The sequence below is a fragment of the Pleurodeles waltl genome, chromosome 9 (assembly GCF_031143425.1).
Source record: "Pleurodeles waltl isolate 20211129_DDA chromosome 9, aPleWal1.hap1.20221129, whole genome shotgun sequence".
Lineage (NCBI taxonomy): Eukaryota > Metazoa > Chordata > Amphibia > Caudata > Salamandridae > Pleurodeles > Pleurodeles waltl.
Genome location: NC_090448.1, coordinates 211,978,791 through 211,992,003, shown reverse-complemented (window position 1 = coordinate 211,992,003; position 13,213 = coordinate 211,978,791). Strand labels below are relative to the sequence as shown.

The 13,213-nt window shown below is 43.7% G+C and overlaps 1 protein-coding gene across 2 annotated transcripts in view; it reads right to left on the bottom strand.

The window, feature by feature from the left end:
- Nucleotides 1–13,213, bottom strand: part of SLC25A26 (solute carrier family 25 member 26) — an 875,825-nt gene that overhangs the window by 353,400 nt on the left and 509,212 nt on the right. The gene's annotated exons all lie outside the window — the stretch shown is intronic.

The following is a 13,213-nucleotide window of genomic DNA, read 5'->3' as shown; positions in this document are numbered from 1 at the left end:
TGAATACCAAGTCCGGATCACTATGTATCCATATGCCTAGATATTTAACAGGGCCCATGCTTCACACCAACAGAACTCTAGATGGTATTCCAGGGAACTGGGCGCTAGGGGGAATATAACTGATTTTGTCCAGTTGATACTCTGCTCTGAGTATCTTTTGAACCCGACGTATTCCCTAATCACACGTGACAAAGCGCAAATGCTTCGATGTACAGCACCATGTCATTGGCGTGGAGTGCTATACTAACGGGTCGCAGCCAGAAGGTTAATGCAGAGGCAGCGTTTCTCTATCGAATGACACAGGCCTGAGGTTCCAATGTTATCGCAAATAATAATGGCGAAAGAGGGAACCCCGTCGCATACCCCTTTGCATGAGGAACCTCTCTGAGGTGTGGCCATAAATGCGCACTCGGTAAATCGGATTAGTGCATAATAAATTAATCAAGGGCAGAAATGCTGCAGGATAAACCTGGACTGGTCAGGCAATATTAAGTGAGAGAGTAATGGCTGGAGGTGTGTATCTAGTACCTTGGCTAGAACTTATGTATCAATATTAATTAATTCTTCACACAGAGAGGGGGGCAATCTCTGCTTTTAATACGCCTCCTCATACATAGCGTGTAATTGAGGGGCCCGGGGGGGTCAACATATTTTTTTGTAAAACTGTCCAGTTAGGCTGTACAGTCTTGAGCTTTACCATTCGGAAGCTTGCATATATCTTCTTTGACCTCATCCAGTGTTATTAGTTGCTCCAGGTATGCACGCTATCCCGTGAACAGCCGCACTAGCACCACATCCTCCAGATAGGCACTATCGGAGTGTGGAGTCAGAAAGGATGGAGGATGTTTCATTGTTTTCTGTAGCCTCTCAGGTAAATGTCTGCACTATATGCTCTCCTCTGCTCTCCTCCTCATGGTGTTTGCAGCTTCTCAGCCAGGATATGCCTTGGTCGACCTCCCTCCCCTTATGACCGAGCTATGTGTCATTTGGATGGGACCTGCAGCTCTTGTGCTGCTAAGTCATTAAACGGGGATACAAGCTTCCATATAGCAGCTAGCGTGGTACGTCTAGGGTTACAATCATAGTCACGTTCTAGTAAGAGCAAGGCATCTTTGTTTTTTTGTAGTTGCTCTCATATTGCCTTTAACACTCCCGCCTGCGTGCTCATGCATATTTCCCTAATGTTCTGTTGACCTTAATTTCCTACCATAGCGTGTCCATCCCGTCAACAGAGATGGCGTTCTTATAAAATAAAAAAAAGTAACTATAGTGGAACTAAGCCCATCCCAGAACACAGGGTCCAGTAGTGCCGTCAACCCAAATCTTCATGTGAATGGGGCAGGGGTCAGAGCAGGGAGAGAAATGTGTAACTTCACTGGCGCATGGTCTGATAATGTGTTGGGCATGTGTGTGATCTCTTCCACTCATGTGCACAACCCAGGGGACACCATCTAGTAATCTAGTTGTGACCAGGACCCATGTACAGAAGATGTGCACATGCTCTTGCGAAGTGTCGGGTGTCGCAGCTGCCAGATATCCACCAGGCCATACTCAGCTACTCCCTCCCAGATCATCCCAGCGGACTCTTTGGCACCTAATTTAGATGCAAATTGCAGGTGCTTTGATGAGCTTCCATTCTATGAGGTTTGTGGCAGTCTAATCAGCGGCTCCCTGCAGACCCTTCATAACAGCATATTGTCTATTTGTGTCCCAAAGTTTTATTAGCACATTTCCAAATCACAGATGCCCAGGAGGATGCCTGGATGGGCAGAGGAATTTCAATGATAACTTGCCTTCCGGTGTTCCTCAAACCACTGCATAAATTCTCCATGTCTTCAAATTTACTTTTTAGTTTCGTAATGTAATTGTCAATTTCCATATGATGGGTAACTGGCGAAGAGTGAAACATTTTCAGGTACTCCTCTCTCTAACTTGTTTTAGTTGGGCCTGCTCAACAGTTTCTAAGGGCCAGATGTAGCAAAGGTTTTTACCCATTCTGTGTCTATGGGAAAAAGTGTTCGTACATATGGCCCTAATTTCTCAGCCAGTATCTCAAATTGAACGTCCACTTCTTCAATTTAACAGCCAACTTCATACTTCTGGGCACTCATTTCTTTGTGCAGTTCTGATTTTGTGCATGGAGTTTACAGTTCTGATAAGCATTTTCTGCAACTCGTCCCAAAGTAAGGACCTATTTGTAATATGAGTCATCTGATGCTTTCTCTATGTGCAATTTGTTGCGAAATTTTATGATGTGAAACATTTGTGAGCTCTCCCTATTCTGTTTTTCCTGACATATAGACACAGGTCTCAACCACAAGGCAGCAGAACCTTACATCTATGCATCTTAAGGTGCTTACGTTGCTCAAAGTTATTGTGCCTGAGTCCTATCAAGTGCCAGGAGCTCAAGTGGATGTTGGGAACAAAGCAGCTCTGCCACCGTGCCATAGCTTTGTTGGAGCTGTGGGTAATGTCTGTGCCAGAGAAAAATCCTAACTTCCTTCACCTGTACTCTGTCATGACTCCTGTGCCTTTCTCCTTTCCTTCCTTAGGCTCAAGACATGTATTCCACTGCTCCGGTTAAGCCACAGTTTCTTAGTATTCTCTCTCCCTCTTCCTTCTCTTATGTTATTGACTCTAGCATTCCCTTTTCTGCATCTTCCATTCCTGGTCTAAATCTTTCCAATATCCACTTGAGCCATGCCACTATTTGCACCACTACCTTAGAACTCCTCACAGCTGGAAGGTTTGATCAAGGCATTTTCCCATATTTAAGTCAGCAGTAGATCATGTTCTTCTTTCACACCAGTCATATCATCTGGTGCACTATCGGCTGACAAATTCAATATCATTACTTTCGCCTCTCAGTGCTATGTGGGAGACGGGGTGAGGGGGTGGTATGTGTGACTACAGGAATGAGCTGAAAAACGGAATCTGTGCCATGAGCCTTCAGAAAAGTTCTGTTCCTCAGCCCAGACCATAACATCCATAAACACCCTATGTATAATAGGGGTGTGGGAGTACAGGTGCACAGGAAAAATATTCACCTTTTGGGGAAACAAAGGGTTTAAAACAAAATGCAGTACAGCCATACATCAAAACTACTCACTACTCCACCCGGAGAAGGTACAGGTTTCCTAGCATATCAATGGAAACTTCAAAAGACGTATATATCTCCAAGACTTAGCAAGGCCCTTTGTGAACCAAAACAAGCAGTCAGAAATCATATCAATTAATGCAGGTACCTGCTCCTGGTTGGATTTGTGACTGCTTTGTTAATCTCCCCCTTTATTACTAGGGCACTCTCAGAAATGAGACATGCTGAGAGCTATTGCTGCTAGCAACTCTGGCCCTGAAAGTAAAGTATTCATGCACCTTAACTAAGGCATCACTAGAGCAACTGCAACGTTTCCCTACACAAAAGCCAAAACAATTGGCTTTCCCAAAACAAGCTATTATTATTATTTCAGCTTTTCTAAGGCAAAAGCCCGAATTACAAGGAACAGTGAAGAGCGTTTTGCCTTTATACGTATATACTTATTATATGGCCGTTCACAGGGAACCCCGAAAAAATACCTGCGGGTCTCCACAAACACTGCCAAAGGCTTTTCAAACGGAGTTTGAGCGCCTCTCTTTATTATTAAAAATGCTTGAGTATGTGTCTAAAGTGGACATTTTACGGGCTACAGAGGCCGCTTTTCTCTGCATGCAAAGAAGATCCCATGCGCAGAAAAAGAGTGAAAAAATACAATTCGAAACGGTTCTTGGAAGAAAAGGAGTATGTCTGAAAATGCACAATTATCATCGATTTCCGAATTTAGACTTCAGAATTCAGAAAAATTGGGAAATCTATGAAAACTGTAGAAGTAAAACTATGGGGCCTCATTCGCAAAGCTATTCGAACACGTACTTCTGACGTGTAAATAGACTTTTATGGGTGCAAAACGTCTTTTATAGTTCACAGACGTCAGTTACACACAGACATTTCCCTGTGGGTCAATCTCCTCCTGTAGGTGGCAATGGGCATTCCAAGGAAGGAATGGCATGGACGTTTGTGAATATCCACCGACCAACACAACTAGTACTCAAACGATTTTTTGACCAGTCTTAATTCTGGAAATGCTTGGTAATTTATGTCATTAAATGACGTAATCCATTCTCCAGCTTGGACGGCAGATTGCAACATCTGCAAAATTGTTGGGGGTGCAGAGGAAGGGGAGACTATGGGCAAAATGTTTACCCTAAGGGGGGAAAAAGGAAAAAATAATTACCAAACAGGTTGGTAATTGCGCTGTCTTTTTTATGTATAAACATAATGACAACTAATCAGAAATCTGCTAGAAATTTTTCCATTCGTTTTTAAGGCAAGTCTATCAGACAGCACAGCTCTCTGGCTGCTAAAGACATATAGCGGGCTCCACAAGAACAGAGTGTATTGTAGCGCTCCAATTCCTTTCCATCAGTTTGTGTTACTGTCACGTCCATTTTCCTGCTTCTTAATTTGATAGACTGCATTGACCTTCTGATGACTGTTCATCCGTTGGGGCATTACCAATTGACTTGTGCCCTTCCACTGCTCACTTTTAGGGAGGGAGCTACTTTTTTTAGGGTTGAGGGCAAAGCGCTCTGTCCCTGCTGTAATCTCTCTATGGACTTGTAACCACACCCACTGCATGCCCATGAGTTTGGGTGGTTTGTGGGCTTGCCTTTTAAAATACACTTGCTTTCATTAGTGGAAGGCATGCATACGTCATGCCTTTTCCAGTGTTTAGCCCTCCTCAAGCGCACCTGCCAACTACTGCAAACATACGAGACTCCGTGTTTTCCATATAGTTTCTGGACTACTTTTTTCTATTTATTTCCTACACAGTGCAATCTTGCAGTAATCGAGCGCTTTGCATCACATCGACCATGTTTCATGGGTAACTGCATTTTTACCGATAATACGTTTGACTGCAAGCAAACTTCTGTTTTACTTTTTATTTTCAATTTATATGGCAAGAAATGTCCAGTTCGGAATTTACAACGCAAATAGTTCTTACTAGAGCAAACGTGAGACCCACTGCATTGCAAATGCTTGATTCTTTCGTCCTAAGCTCTCCACAAGAGTTTATGCGTTTGACAGCTGTCTCCATAGTGTGCTTCTCTTCTCCCCTCTGTGCTTCATATTGCACTTTTTTGTCTGTGTGCTTTTCCCTGCTCCTTAATGATGCAAGCACCCTTGTGTGATTCTCCCTCATGTTGCTTTCTCACCTATGTGCATCTCTCACCCAACACCATGTTGCTCTCTCTCTCACCCATTTGCTCTCGATCGGGCTCCATGCTGCTTTCTCTCTCTCAACCAATTTCTTTTCTCTGTCAATCTACCTGCACCCTCTGTTGCTTCCCCCCAACTGGCGCCCCCGTGTTTCGTGCTTCACATTCGCTCAGTGTTGCTTTCACCCTTGAGCCCCTGTGTTGCTTTTGCCCCCCTAGGTTGCTTCCGCCTGCTCCTGGGTTGCTTTCAAAAAGACGAAAAAATAAGCACATTTTTTTTTACTTTTTATTTACCAATTTAACTCAGATCGGAAAAGAAAAAGGGAAAATGTGCATGTGTCATTTTGTGAGTGCACATCTACAAAATTATGTTGGTGGCTGCAAAGGCTTTCTTTTTTTAACTTCTACAGCATCGCTGAAAAAAATAGGCAAAGGCAACCGGTCCCAAAGGTTAGACCTACAGGCTTGGACAATTCTTGTTAAGAGCTGCACCCAAGATGCCTGGAGCTTCATATGTGTTTTTTATTCAGGCCCACCACACTAAGTGGATACATCAATGGGCTTCATCCGTGAGTGCCCCGAGGTGAGTCCGCACTGGTGCTATGAGCAGTTTTAAACAATTTTCTGGTGCCAGGTAACTAGGTCCAACAGTATGGCACACTCCATAAACACCCTGATTAGTTTACAACCACTGATGATACCTTTACAAGACACTGGGCTTATCTGATTACAGTCATTTTCTCTTTAAGAGAGATGTTAGATATCATTTTCACTTTTTCTCGAGCAACACCTTATCTTACAGCAGCTGTCAACTGAAACCGCCTTTCTCAACCTCCTTTCCCCGAGGCGCACTTGGAGCATTTCAGTGCGCAATTAATGAGGTAATAAACTATACATCCTGACAGAGGGTAGAGTGACTTCATTAATTAGCACCCTTTAAAATTAGGATGTTTAAACCTATAATTATGAAGAAGGATGAGCTCTGTCAAGTGCCGAAAAAACTTACTGTTGTGAGAGCACCCCATCCTCTATCTAACTCTTGTCTCCAATGCCATCCCACATTTCACTTTTTTAAAATGCAGCTCGTTGATGTGTTCCTGTGTCTTCTGCCGGGCCTCTGTGTTTTATCTGTTAATCTTAAAGCTGACAAGGACTTGTTTGCTTAAAATCTGCTACTTTGTACAAACAAATTGCTTAACTCGGGGTCTGAATTGCTCGCTGTGGATAATTAGATTCACAGCCCTAATCTAATTATGACTGCCAATAAAAGCAGGAACTCAATTTGAGATTTCAACTTTGCTTGGGCTTGTCCCTTATGAATTTTAAACAGAAACAAGCAGTACACCCTTCCCTTCTCATTGCAAGAAGTCCAATCCATAACTCCTGTTCAAATAAGTGCAGAAGGCTGGGGACACTTTCTCACCGTCATGGGACTCCACTGTAAAACACATTGCCTGGCTACCATTTGATTCACACAACCTCAACCAGTCAGAAAATTCATTTATGCTCCGTTAGGCCAAAGAATTGCCTATAACCAGAGCAGTTTGTTTTAAGTGTTTGAATTACTTACCTGGATGTTAGCGCAAAGGAAGTGAAATGATGATGATAATTAATTAATTACTTAGTGCTAGTATCTTGTGAGGAGACCAATGTCGACAATGAATGAACGAATGAGTGAACATTCACCTTATCACTGCCACAGGAGTGGCTCTGAAGTGTTTGTAGTTCAGGACAACTCAAAAACCCATACCTACCACAAACACTAAAATTACCCTTGCCACCCAAAAACCCATATCCATCCTATGCCCTAAAACTTCCCTTGCACCCAAAAACCTACCCTAAACCCTAAAATTGCCCTTTCCACCCAAAATCCCATACCTACCCTAAACCCTAAAATTACTCTTTCTACTCAAAAACCCATACCCACCCTGATATATATATATATATATATATATATATATAATAATATATGCTTATAATATTGCCCCTGGGTGGGCCAGGTTACGGGGCATTCCCATTGTATAAAGGAAGGGGGCGCATGGGACCACCACCTCCCCAGGGCACAATATAGTTAATATGCAATGGCCCCCGTATCCCCCCAGGGAGCACCACCTCATTTAAATATAGGAGGGAATAAAAGCAAACAGAAATTCGCTCCCAGCAAGCAGGAGCCTTAAAACTGCTCTCGCTTACTGGGAGAGAAGTGTTCATCTCTTTCCCTGCCCACTGTCCTCCAGGCAGGGAAAGAGATGAAAAGGATTGCTCCCTCACGTCAGAGGCTGCGTGTTTAGCTGCTCCCTACAGGAGCTGAGGAGCCAGCTAGGACAACGGTCTCCATCAAGGAAAAGTGGGTACTCTGGGTGGGGCCAGGGCACCCACGAGACGTGGTCGAACCCTAGGTGATGGGGTCCCCAAGGCAAAAAGTGGCCTAGGGAGGACGGTGGCATGACCCCCCTCCCTATTTTAATAGAAGAATGGTCCCCAAAAAGGTCCTCGGGCCCAGTGGTCCCACGTGGGCCCCCCCCCCATATATTGAATAAATGTAGCCCTGGGGAGATGTTGGTCCCCAGGGCAGTTCGTGAGGCTCCCCTAACTCTTTTTTATTTGATGTCCTGGGGAGATGGTGGTCCCTGGAGCCCAGTTAGGGTCTGGGTGTCCCACCAATAAAAATTTTAGGTAGCCCTAGGGAGGTGATGATTCCCGGGGCACTGGAAGTGGGCCCGTGTGCCCCCCCAACAATTTTCATTAGGTAGCCCTGGGGAAGTGATGATCCCAGTTTCCCAGGGGAGGTCTATATGCTCCCCCCAACATTTTTTATTAGGTAGCCCTGGGGAGGTGGTCGTCCCGAGGGTTTGGAGGGTCGTGTGGCCCATGAAAAAAAAAAATTGGTAGCCCCGGGGAGGTGGTAAGTGGCATGGGGTGTGGGTAGGCCCTGCGGCCAACACCGCTGTGCACGACCAAAACCCATGCATAGCAAGGGGTTTGGGTGGTTATAACTGCGGCCAAACCCCGACACTGGTGGGCAAGGGCTGTGCGTGGCACGGGGGTGGGTGGTTGTCCCACAGGCCCTATGGCCAACCTTTGCCACGCACGGATGAAGGCCATGTACAGCAGTGGTTGGATTAACGTATAGCAATTATTTTATGTTAAAAAAAAAACATAGACATTCACTGGAAAAAAACAAAGGTTGCAGGGATGTTATAGTTAGGAAATAGAATTAAAAATAACATAGAAATTCACTTTTAAAAAAACAAAGGTTAGAGGGACGTTGTTGTGAGGCTAACATTTTAAACATACAAAACCATAGAAATTCTGCTATTTCAAGCAACTACAACTTGTGCCCCACCATGAACTAGTTACCCCACATATTACAGCACTCATGACATCTTTGATAACATCATTGACAGTGGTGGCCGGCAGTTTTAGGAGGGAGGGCGGCGGGCGGGAAGCACACTCACACTTTTACACACACAAACACACACACACACACACGCACATCCATTAACAACACTCATCAACATTCAAACATACACGCACACACCAAACATTCATTTAAAAAGATCACACACTTACCTTCAGCTTCAGAGGTACCAGGAGGGTTGGGACTTTGGGTCAGCCAGTGAGGGAAAGCAGCAGTCCCAGCCTCGTCACAGAGTGGGATGGGGTCAGTGAGATTGCTGACCCCACCCCACTCTGTGACGAAATGTCACTGATTGACACTCGCCCTGGGCGCTTCAGGGCTTAAACCTGAAGCGCCCAGGTGGAAGTCAATAGGTGATGCTTTCCACGTCATCGAGGGGAGGTCCTCAAGGCACCTTTGCTGAGCCGAGGAGGTCACACCCATAGGAGCTGTGACCTCTTCAGCCCAGCAAAGTTCAGCTCGGGCAGCCAGGAGTCTGCGCAAATCGCGCATGTCTGCTCCTGGCTGCCTGACCTGAACATGAAGAGTGTCTGTCAGGCTGACCTTTGCTCAGCCTGACAGACACTCTTCATGAGGGGCAAAAGGTGGAGGGGGGTTGTGGCCCCTCCACCCTAGAGGACGGGCCGCGCTTGATTATTGATATCAATGTAATGTAATGTTTGCAGAAATATTTTTATGAGGAAAAAACTGTGCAAGTTATAGTTGCCTTAGGGCATGAGTTGTAATGACTTGAAATACCTTATTATAACAGCTGAATTTCTATGGTCTTGTACATTTAAAATGTGAGCCTAACTATAACCTCCCTGTAATCTTTGGTTATATTAGTGGAAAAAAAAAATATATATATATATACATACACACACACACACACAAACACAAACACTTAGGGCCTCATTAAGAATTTGGAGGTCATGAGACTGCCAAACTCGCAGTGGCAGTCAGACCGCGTGGCTTTGGCGGTCCGACTGCCAAATAACGACTTTGGCAGTCAGACTTCCAAAGCATCCCCCCGGGTACATGGTTCCCGACGGTATGACAGCGCTCGGGCTTGCAATCAGCCACGGCGGCGCTGAACTCCCCTCTTTCCACCAGCCTTTTCATGGCAGAGAGCCCACCATGAAAAGGCTGGCAGGAAGGAAGTGCTGGGGGCCCCCCTGCCTAGCTCCGTTAAAATGCGCAGTGTCTGCTGGTCAGCCCAGCGGGAACATTGTAATACGCAAAGGGGGGATGTCACCGTCATGGCCTTCCTATGAGGTTGGCAGTCCAGTGGAGGAACAGCCAAACTTGTAATGAGCTCACTAATACTTACCTTTAATGCTTGCCAAAATACATTTATTTACATGTAATTTTTTTTTACTTGGGTATGCCTTTACCGTTCATGCTTTAACAACGAAATTCATTTTAAAGGTATCAGTAAAGCCATACTCGTGTTAAAAAATATTAGTTGTAAAAACATTTCTGTTTAAGACAGTTTAGTTGTAATGCCTTTGTTGTAAAAGCATCCTTTGTTAAAACGAAGTTTTCCCCATTAAATGTATAGCAGGATGAAAATAAAGAATTCTACACAACAACTTCTGTGTTCTTTATTAAAATGTGGCTTTAAATGAAAACCTTCACAAAAATACAACCTATACAAAAATAAATTAATAAAGACAGAAAATACTGTATATTGGGCAAGGACAACACACATAAATGTTTCCAGGGACTGGTCTCTGATAACCCTTCCCTGATGACCCTAATTATTTCACTTCAAACACAAAAATGTTAGTGAAAACAGCAGTATCACTTGAAGACTGGCAAACCACAGTCAACATTTAGCACAAGAGAGAACACGTCTAGATCACAGGCAGGCTCCAGTAACCAAAATATTTATGAGCAGAAGTAAGATCATTCCAAAATGATACCTGTTATTATCAAGCGCATATAAGGGAGGAATTTGGCTACTGGTACGGTTCGTACTGAATTATCAGCCAATGAAATAGAGAATGCGGTCTCAATAGCTGACTAGAGATGGAATGCAAAACACCAGAATACAAAGAAGGTAGAATAAGGTCCAGAGATAGGTGGAAGCATAATGTCATGGAAGCATAACACCAGCTTGTATGGAGGAAGGAGAAGAAATACCCTGGCCTGGAATGATATTGAGAATGTGTTCATCAGGGACGGACTGGCAACCCAAAGCAGCTCTGGCAAATTCTGCCAGACCAGCCCGAATAGGGTACCTAGCGAGTGTGCCTGACCACTACAACAGGCATTGGGGTGGGCTCTCCCCCAACAAAATTTGGAAAAATTGGCAACAACAGTGCATTCTATAATACATTTTTTATGTTCTATTCAATTGTATTAGTTTTTAAAGCATAGAAAATGATGACCTTACAGGGCACCAGGATACAGCAATCTTTATGGGGGCTCTTCAATGATTCACCCACCCTCACCCTCTAACAGTGCCTCTCACCTCTCCATAGCCTCTCTCACATGTATTTCATTTGTTTTAAAACACCTCTCTTACCAGCGTAGGGTGCACACATCCAATCATATGTGTGTAAATCAATGTACAGAAAATGTTACATAAGACAAAGGGGACTACAAGGTGTAGGGTTCACGTCATCCATACAGGTAGGCATTTTAAAGAGAGCTTGGTCAGGGGAATCATAAACTCAGGATTCAGAACGTAACAGTGGTTAGGGTTGACTTTACTGATAATAATTGATTTCTACCCAAACCAACCCTTTTTAGCAAAATTAGGATAATCAAAGACTGAGAAAAAGAAACATAACTTTGTAACCTGTATCATGCAGCTTGCATGCAGCTCTAATGGCAGTTTACAGCTCACTGTGCTACATTATGATTGTAACTTATGAACTGCACCGTAACAAAGGGATCTCTAAGACAAATACAGTAACCACTGACCATGCACAAAAACACTTTTCTGTAAATGGCATAGTAAACCTTCTTTGCAGGAGGCATATTAACATTTTGCGCTACCTTAGAGTCTAAATTGCACTAGACAAAACTCCCTCTCTCCAGCAGTTACATTAATCACCAGAGTTATCTTGACATTTTTATAGTTGCCTGAAAACTGCTGGATATACAAGGAACTATGCAGTGATTGTAAAATTGCTGCACTGCTACAAAACAGACACCCAGTAACAAAAGCGTCCTTCACCCTTCTAGCCTTTTGGGGAAACGCCTGATGGCTGGGAAGGCCAGTCTGGCAATGGTATCCATGAATAAGCAGGTCTCTAGATTCTAGAATGAGAGCCTAAAAGCCGAAGTTTCAACTTTATTAAAGCTGGTTATATGTTTATGACATGCTAGCACTATGAATAATGAGACCTGGTTGATAAACGATGAGAGAACGTAGCTGGGTACACCAAGATCCCTCATCTGGAACGAACCATGGTCAGGCCTTGAAACAAAAAATAAAAAAAAAAACACACCTAATGACCCTTACCAACTCGATCAAATTTCTCCAACTAGATGATGACTGGGCCACCCCCATATCATGACTGCAATTTAAAATACAAGTGAAGAAACAAGTGACAGACTGCTCTTTTGCACTTAACACCTCTAACTGTCTTGAAGCATACTGTCTCTTTATTACATCTGTGTGTGGAAAGAGCAGTACGGTCCAATTGACGAAGTCAACATCACTCAAGTTAAACTGCTATATAAGGAGACTTAGATTCGGTCATTTTGACACACACCAGATACCTTAGAAATGGCAGTTCTCCAGCCCCATCAGTGTCAGGTGCTTTTGTCAATAATGGAAGAAATCGCTGGCCCGCAGATGTGTTGTTGCCAAGGCATGGTGGAAGGCAGTGCAAAGTTTCTTCTTCCCTGCTTGAGACGCTTAGATATTAGATCGTGTCGGTAAACAATCAAAGATCGGTTTAATCCAACAGAGGTAACTGACCAGCGGGACTAAACAAGTTTTCAAAAAGATGTTGGCAAAACTGGAAGCAACAAGTTTACTATAATGCTATCCCCACGAAACAACACTTTGCCATGCTAAGATAAAATGTGTTCTAAATGTTGCCTTTTTAGCATAATGTTTTAATTTTCAATTTGTAACAGTTTTAAAAAAACACACAATAAAAATGTTATTTCTCCGAGTCAGATGCAATGGCAGCGAAAAAAGGAGAAACGAAGCTTAGGAAGAATGGTAATTCTTGCAGCAAACCGTATTGATCGACAATCCTATTTGTTGTGGCCTGATACAAGTTACTGAACTACAGTCCACCCCGGGGCCTCTTAAGTACTATACATGGAATTCTGCCTCTAATCCTGATCATTCTTTCGTTTACTCGCCTTAGCTCGCTATTAAAGCCACATGTTGCAGCTGAATCATTTTATGCTTCATTTGAGACAAACATGCAGAAAATTATGGGGGCCAACTGCAGCCCAGAGAGTTAAAAAGCGGTAAAGACGTTAAAACCAGTACAACCTCAGTCACACAGTATTACAATGCACAGGCTCCAAAACTGCATACAGCTGTGGTTAAAAACAAAGCATTCCTGGAAGAAAAATTACCAC